The sequence below is a fragment of the Arxiozyma heterogenica genome, assembly GCF_036370985.1.
Source record: "Arxiozyma heterogenica strain weizmannii chromosome Unknown scaffold_26, whole genome shotgun sequence".
NCBI lineage: Eukaryota > Fungi > Ascomycota > Saccharomycetes > Saccharomycetales > Saccharomycetaceae > Arxiozyma > Arxiozyma heterogenica.
Window position 1 is genome coordinate 464,247 of NW_027042679.1, and position 9,128 is coordinate 473,374.

Below are 9,128 nucleotides of genomic sequence, written 5' to 3' on the forward strand. Positions count from 1 at the left end.
GAAAGTTCCAACATCACTATTTAGAGATAATTACTACCAATACACTCTTCTCCTTTTCTTCTCTTAATCTACTTTTCATCTCATCGTTGATGGAAAAACTGCTGCAGCAAAAAAATTCTGTGATGACATCGAGAAAAAATAGTTAAAAATTTGAAAAAATACAAAGCACGTAACTGTGTTTTGACTAGTATATTTCTTTGTGAGTGTTAAGTAACTAGTTTAAACAATGAATGCTACGATTAGAATATATTTCATGTTATATCTGCTAGATTTCTCCAGTGTGGTTCACTCTATACTTTCCCACTAGCCTTTTGAAAGTATTTTTCTGTTTATTTACTGTACACTAGAAAGAACGAGTATACAAGAACACTAATTATAACACTTCAAGAATGACACTGCCAATTTAAAAGTATATTAGAATATCAATCACCCAAGGATTGAAGAACAACCCGGAGTAATGACTAATGTGCATACAATTTGAACAAATACAAGCAACGATATTTAATAAATATATTTTATTGTAGTTAGGTTAAGTCATATAAATACTATTTCTAGAGACTGTATTTTTATGATATTTCATAACAAATATACAAGAAGTAACTAATGTGATATTCCTAATTGCATATTCCATTTGATGAACACTATATAGGGTTCTTACTGGTTCAACCAATCAAAAAGCAAAGTTGTACTAGATGACCATATTGTAATAGAACTAGTTGAAATATTCACAAGTACGTACCACATGAACTATTTGAAATATTGTGTGTTATTTTTCTTGAGCTGAGTGGGTTGTATGCATTCTTAAGTATTATATTTATAATGTATTAAAAAACATTCAAGATATAAGACAGCTGACAAATATAATAGTGGTATTCTATAATAACTACTTTTTTTATTGTGGAAATTTTATTCTGATATATAACAATAGAAGTAACATAGAATATAAGGTATAATGAAAGCGTGATACTTTACAAAGATTAGTAAAAAAGTATGGAAATATGATGATGTATCAGTGGTGAGAAGATACGTTTATCCAAAGGTTATAATATTATTATGAATAATAAACACAGAATAAGTTATATGAAACAATTATTCGAAGAAGAGATAATGTAATATATCTGAATTTCATGAAGCAAACAGATGGATGTGAAAAAATAGTAGTTTGGTAAAGTTGATATTTCATTGTCATGATAACTCTTGAAAGAGAGTAAGAATATATATGTTGAAATACAATGGTAAGAAAAGAGAACTTCTAAGAATTAAATAACAAACAAATGACCAATATAAAAGGGGTATTAAGATGTTATAAGAAATGATAAAATAGGATAAATAAAGTGATACTGTTAGAATAAGAAATTGATTGGTAAAAGAATTAATAACAGTGTGCTAATGGAGATCACTGTCTATTTATAAATAAAAACAAGATTCAACCATGAAATTTTTGAACAATATTAGATTCTCGTGATCATGCTTTTTGAATTTTATTGAACTAATTTAAAGAGGAAATACATATAGAATAGGATTAGATGTAACATAGTTGAGTATATTGTATTTTGTTGATGTGCAGGAATTAGTAAATGAAAGTGATTGTTGATTGCGAATGCACATGCTAATTATTTCCATATGATATAAAAAGATATTACTATGCAAATAGTATATCAAAAAACAAAACAAGATCATAATTCAACAACTGTATGGATAAGAATAATTGTATATTGCTAGATTGTGATAAAGATTAAATCATATAAACAAATAAAGAATTATAAAGGTGTTGAAGCATTTTCATTGTCAATTAAATTTGGAGATAATATACTGGCAAAAAATACGGTAACCTAAGTAAGTATGTATTGTTGTGTGTTCTTGTTGCTAGAATCATATTACTCTTGTGTTTCTTGAGATGATATTTCAGAACTTGTAAAATATTATTATTAAAAAATGAAAAAAGAAGTGGACTATAAAACTATGAGGAAGTAAAAATAACTGCAGGAGTGGTAGTTGCTTAATAAGTGCTTGTTAATAGAATGAAACAAATGTGGTTGATATATTGCAGATGTTGTGATTTAGTTTGACACAACAGATCTGTAATATGAAGTAGAGTGTAAGGAGATTACATTCTTGATATTGTGATAGGCGTGAACACTAAATGATACTTGTATATAACGAGAAATGATGATATATCAATATGTGATATTGAAATTGTACTGTATATTCTTAAAAATTAATATTTAATGGATAATGGTAATGAGAGAGACAAATATATGTGGTTATATGTGAGATCAGTAATAAAAAGAATGTTTTAGAGTGTACTGTTGAGATAGTATTTCCAGTAAGTGTGAAGTGGAAATGGACATTCAAAAGTAATTATATACCAAGGTGTACATATATTTAAATAACACTACTGTGTTGTCAGTAGTATCTTATGTATATAATCTAGTATTAGTAGTCTGCTTCATACGATATATTATTCTTCACACACATGGATCCTCATACTATTTTATGAACATATCAATACTGTCAATTGATATATACAGCTCCTTATATCGTGATTTATTAACTATCCTTATAAGATATCTTAATTATTATTAAATAACAGCACTTACTAAATATACTATACCATATGGAAATATAGGTCTATCTAAGCTGTTATTTTATATATTATAGTGTTATATATTAATACAAATGAACATATAATAAGTATATTGATTAATATCCCCCATTGAATATTTATTATAATATATAAAAGATATATATTTACATAGAGTTGAATATTATAAATAGGAATTAGGGGATAAACTACCAGGTAAGCTAACAACTTTTAAGTCTGAAACAAGTTGATTCGATAATATATATATAATAATTAAAGAGAAGACGTGCAGAGAATATTATTCAATCCTAACACAGTTGTATTTTAGCTAGTTAGGGTTTGATTTAGTTATTACTATTCCATATAGAGAATACTTCTAATGCTAGAATTTCATGAAGAAACTAAATAATAGAGAAAAATGAACTATCTTTTACACACCATCATCTCACTATTTATACCTCATATAAAGTGACTTGTCCGTTCTACTTAATGATTAAGAAAATGTATAATATAATTGACCTTGTTATTATTTTAATAGACCCTTTATATGGATTTCTATGATTCATTAGCATAAAGTATATATTATCCTTAAATTATTATTAAATACAATATGTGTTTATAATAATTTTAATAAAAATATAAATATTCTTGATATGTTTAATACTTGTAAAGATATAAATTATTATATACAATAAGTAAGTTGAAATGCTTGTCCAAAGAAAGATCGCTAATGTTAGGTATGAGTAAATATGATTGTTAGATCACGTTGAAACTCAACTACTGTTAATAAGCTTAGGTACTAGAACTGTCACAACATATACAATTTTCCATATCATTTCGTTACGACTAACAGATGGAGAGTACTTAATGATGTAATTTGTGATGGTATTATCAGTTAGTGAACAAGAAGATACAAAATTAAACCTGAAGAAATAATAAATATATGTTAAAATTCTAGTAATTTGTATAGTTTATTAAGTTTTATGGTATAAGTATTTTATATATGTATAAAAATAGTTTAGTATTATTTATATTGTATAGCACAGCATTGCTTAATATCAAAATATGATACTTGATCAGACATAAAATAGATTGCTATTATAGGGATATACTCTGTAGAAGTATAATAATTTATTATATGTACAATGAAAGCATATAGAGATGTAGTTAATAAACACCTATATGATATTAGTATGGAAGAATCAACACGTGATAGTATAGCATTTGTTTTTTAATAGATAAATTTAAGATTGGAATATTTAATATTATATTGATATTCATACTATGCAAGAATCGGTTTAAAATAAGTATTAAAAACTTTCAATATTATATGAAGATATAATAAAAGCTAATAAAAACAAATATTATAGAAATAGATGATAATAATATGTGAGAATTAGTATAATAATTATTACTGAATATTGTAGGGATGCAATGGGATTGTATTGAATAAGAAAAACTATAGTGTTTTACAAAGTAGTTAACATAACTCAGGCAGCATTTTTAATAGAAGAACAATGATCTTCTATTACGTCATTCGTATTCACATATCTATGATAGACTACTTGGAAATATAAACCTTGTTGTGGTTTCACTTCAAAGTATGTTGGAAGAGCTGTTGGGAAATGGCGTTAATAGTAGATAGAAACTGAACTTTTACGAAATGTATACAGTGGAACAAAACAGTAAAGATGAAGATTGGGAAATATCATGGTGTATGTGTCTTGCACACACCGATAATTGGGTTCATTGGATCCAATGTGATACAGATTATTAATTTCCACTCTTCTTTTTTGATTCCTATTCACCGTTATTACTTTTCTATCAGGTTGCAGTTGTTGTATCGTAAACTACTATCTATATGAGTTTGAATTAACTATATTTGTATATGATAGATTACACCACTTTAGAAGTTTCAAGTGTTCAGTGATATGATACCAAACGCTACCAATTGTGATAACCTTATGATTATTAACTTCTGATAATAGTAGACTTGGAATTAATATTAATAGATAACTTGGATAGATAAAAGATGTAGACTCACTCTATATCTCCAGACCTAATAATAAAAATGTAACTTTACCAATATAACCAATATTGACTAAGTAATACATATTACATAATGGGATCCATGATCTAACTTAACACTTTTTTTGGATCTCATATTTAATTACCAACAATTATTAATAGTTAATAGCTACCTGGACTCTTACTATATGCATTATCTATGAGACATAATAGAAGTTATTGTTGAGAATTAACACCTTTATGTATTGAATAAACCAGATATATTCTCAACTGTATTCTATGACTATTATGTAGCCGCTTGTACACAAAATTATAGCAATGTTCTTTACTTTTTATGCAGAACATGCTTTTAATAATATACAAAAAGTGTAAATAAAATTAAGGTATGATACGAGGAAATCTTTAGTTTTATTTATATGGATATCAAGTGATTTTCCTCCACGAACAGTAAAATATGTATAAATAGTTTCGTTGTTTGTTATCTGTTATAATCTCATTTTTTCTATGTATTTCATTCTGGAATATTTTATTTCAAGAGAATAAGAAAATTTATCTAAGATGTTATTGACACTAGCAGTCATATGTTAATTCATGGTCTCTGTATCAAAACCTTTTTAAAAATTATTATAATATTAACATGTTGAACTGATATAAACTTATAATAGAATATTGGTAGTATGATGAGTTCTCAGTTTACTTATAATAGGGTTGGTGGTGCTGTGAATTTATCTCACGTTGCTTAGTTTTTTATTCTACATAACTAAAATACATGATATTGTGTCACTCATTTAATATGATAAATTCAGATTACTAAAGAGATCTTCAATTATATTTCAATAAGCCATAAACACAGCAATACCCTATAACACCACGACAATATCTCACTAGTCAGATTTATTTCTATACATTATATTCTCTTCTCTCTATCATACATTTAATATTTTGAAGTGCTATGTGCATTAATACATCTACTTCTACTGATATCCTAGTAATAGCTCTTATTAAATTACACTACCCACTACAACTATCACTTTGCACAATACTATCTTTTATTGTGTATTATGCCATACCATAGCAAACAATATAGAATAGCCACTTATTCATTCTTACACGACTTTTTTGATCTATACCTACTAGTTGGTTAAAACAGCACTGTTTGTAGAACTGTAACTGCCAACATATGCTAAAATTGTCTTCTTATCTTTTCATTCTTTTTCTTTTCTGAAATCCAATTTTTCCTAAATTCCAAAAACTTTTTTCAATCAAATAAAAACAACTCAAACAGATATCAATCACTACACCATGCAAACACTGATGTAAACAATACAAAGGAGACCTGCTTACAGACAAGAACACATCCTCAGTTGAGATCTATGCACTTCACAAATTCACATTATATAACATTGAGATACTACCATTCAACATGATATAATTATGCCATAAATATATTTGATACAGCCAACCAAGATATCCTTAACTATAGAGAGTATATTCACGACAATCCACTTTGTACATGGGTTATTACTAAGGAAGATATTTATAAACAAAATACATCTATCTTTATGGTATGGTTACTCTATTGCTATGAGTATTTACAAATACATAAACACAAACACTTACAGTATCTTCCACCTAAATGATATAATCTGATAGCACATATCAATTTCACATAGTGATCACTTCAATACTACTACCATGAAACCTATCCATATAGATGAACCTCACAGTATAATTATCAACACTATGCCAACTACCATCGTACTACTACCCAACTACATCACAAATATTACATCCAAATCACTCACAAAAATACACCCTACCAATAACCAAGATTAAATTTCTTCATGAAAATTTATTCATTATTACTGACTGTCAAGTGGTAAAATTCCATAACACTGTTGTCAGTTCTTACAACACCAACATAATATCCAACAATCAACAGTATTAAATCAAATAATACACATGGATGAACTTGTGAATATATTGTAATTAAAAACAAAAATGGTTTAAGTGTGGGATACACAACAGAAAGTAGGTTTTTTGCTGATCTGTAGGAATTATTTTATCTGAGTTACCATATTTATATACAATTGAGAAAAGTGGAATAGTATTTGTTTTGAGTATTACTATCAAATGATAAGTTGATTTTTCCTACTTTATACAGTGTTATCTAACTTATTCAAACAAAGAACGTTAGTTTAGCTTGAGTAATCAATTTTCAGGACACTATAAGATATTTAATACAATGAAACAGGAAGTTTTTTTCTATGAAACATCAGCTTTCAGCAAATGTCTATCTTTTGTGGATAACGATTAATGTCATATAGTGTATTAATGCTATAAGCTATTTTTTATTGCTATGAGTTATATGTGGGTTAGGTGTAAAATTTCTTATTGTGCCTTTATATGATATCACTCTCTAACTTTTGAACATATACTGAATGATATCCAGTACAGTTACGTGAATTATCCTCCAGTCATTTTTGGTTTAGTTCTCTAATGAATTGTACAACATCAATACTTTCCTAATTCAAATGTTTTTAGTTGCAGCTGCTATTTAGTCAACTAGTGATAATACAAAACCATCTGCTGTTAGAATATTGCAATTTACAATGATGATGTCATTAGATAAAGAAAAATAAATTTGGAGACATATTAAATTTTTATGAAGGTTTATACCAATACCAGTAGATGCCATTCCTGTTGGAAATTAAACAACTGTTACCACATGATTTATTAACAATCAAGTTATTTTATTTGTACATTTGCATGTATTGAAATGATTAAAAGTTGAAATGTTCTTTGATCAATTAAAATTTATTGAGATTGAAAAAGATAAAGAATGAGAAAGAGTTAGGGGTATAGTATATAGAGACCTGTTTGAGTTGGTATATTACATAAGCCAGAAATGTTTAACTTGTTAGATAGTAAGATGTTATTTAGGATAGTTGCAATGATCATTATTGATACGTTACTTAATGATTAAACAAACATATTAATATATAAATTTCTATTAAGAGTATAAAAGCATTCTAAATAATGATAGCTTTCTTGGTTGAGATATGAATAATTAATAATATTGATAACACCGAAAATATCTTCAGTAAGTAATGGTAGTGGGTTTAATTATTGTTCATATAGATTATCATCTTTGTCTATCTCACTGTCATAGTGTTGTATTAGTATTGGGATAATCAAAGAGATTATTTTAATACAATGAACTGTAGTATCACAAATAGTTCTGTTAAATTAATACAAATAATAGTCTACTAATGGGATGTTCATAATACAGATTATATTTATAAATACATTATTGGAAGAGTTGTTAGATCATTTATAACAGATTAGATAGTTTGAAACACGTTAGTTATGTTCTTGTTCTAATACTTATATTCATATTGGTAATATTACAGTTAAGATCCAAGATAGCACACAGTTTAGAGTAAATAGCAAATTAGCCTCAACATAATAATTAATGAGTTATTATAAATATTCAGAGTTTATTTATATTATTTATTATACAAAATGTTTAAGGTTGTAATTCATTTCGAGATTTATGTTGCTATGTCTAACAAAGAGTAACAAAGTTATCAGATGATTGGGATATGAGTAGAGTAAATAATGTCCATTAACATTGCTACAATAAAAATTAATACATCCATGTAAGTTATAAAAATTTATATTAAAGAAGATTCGAAGATAAAAGGAGTATACTGTATAATATTGTATCTTGTATATTAGTTATGTAGAAAGAAAAAACCAAGCAATACAATAACAATTTATAGTACCACTAATTTCTTACTATAAATATCAATAAAACTTATAATACCACCAATATTCTATTGTAAGTTACATTTTCCTATTATTTTAGTCTAAAATGAACTCTACTAGAATTTTTGATTCCGAAGCCTTACGTCAACATCTATGAAGCAATATTAATATATAGTTGGCGGCTGCTTTGTACAATTTTTATAAGAATCTATCATCTCTTAATATTTATATGTCGTTCTATATTTGATTTTTTCTTTTCCGTCCTTCTTTTTTCGTTTGTTTTTTGCATATATAATATTTAAGTATAGTTATTAATTTCATTCTTATACAAACTTTTTGAAAATCTTTAAAAAAGTCCAGACAAAAATTTGTAAGGATTCTTATAAATAATATACAAAAATATAGATATTAATTATATCTATAAACGTTTACAAATCACATAATGGTCAATTCTAAACTAATAAACTCATTATTTTTGGCTGATCTTGAATACCTGAACTGATCTTAAGTTATTTTATTTTCTGGGCAAACCTTAGAAGATAGAATACCAACCTTAAAACTAATAATTACCTCTGGCACATTCTCTCAACAATCAGAGATTTCTTAAATGAAATTTTCAGTAATCTGCCACCAACGTTAATTTGACGATCATTTGTTCAAATACACTTACGACTTGGCTTCAAAGTTTTGGCTACCCCAAGTCTTTCCCCTTAATATAGGGTGTTACCTGTAGACTACGCATTTC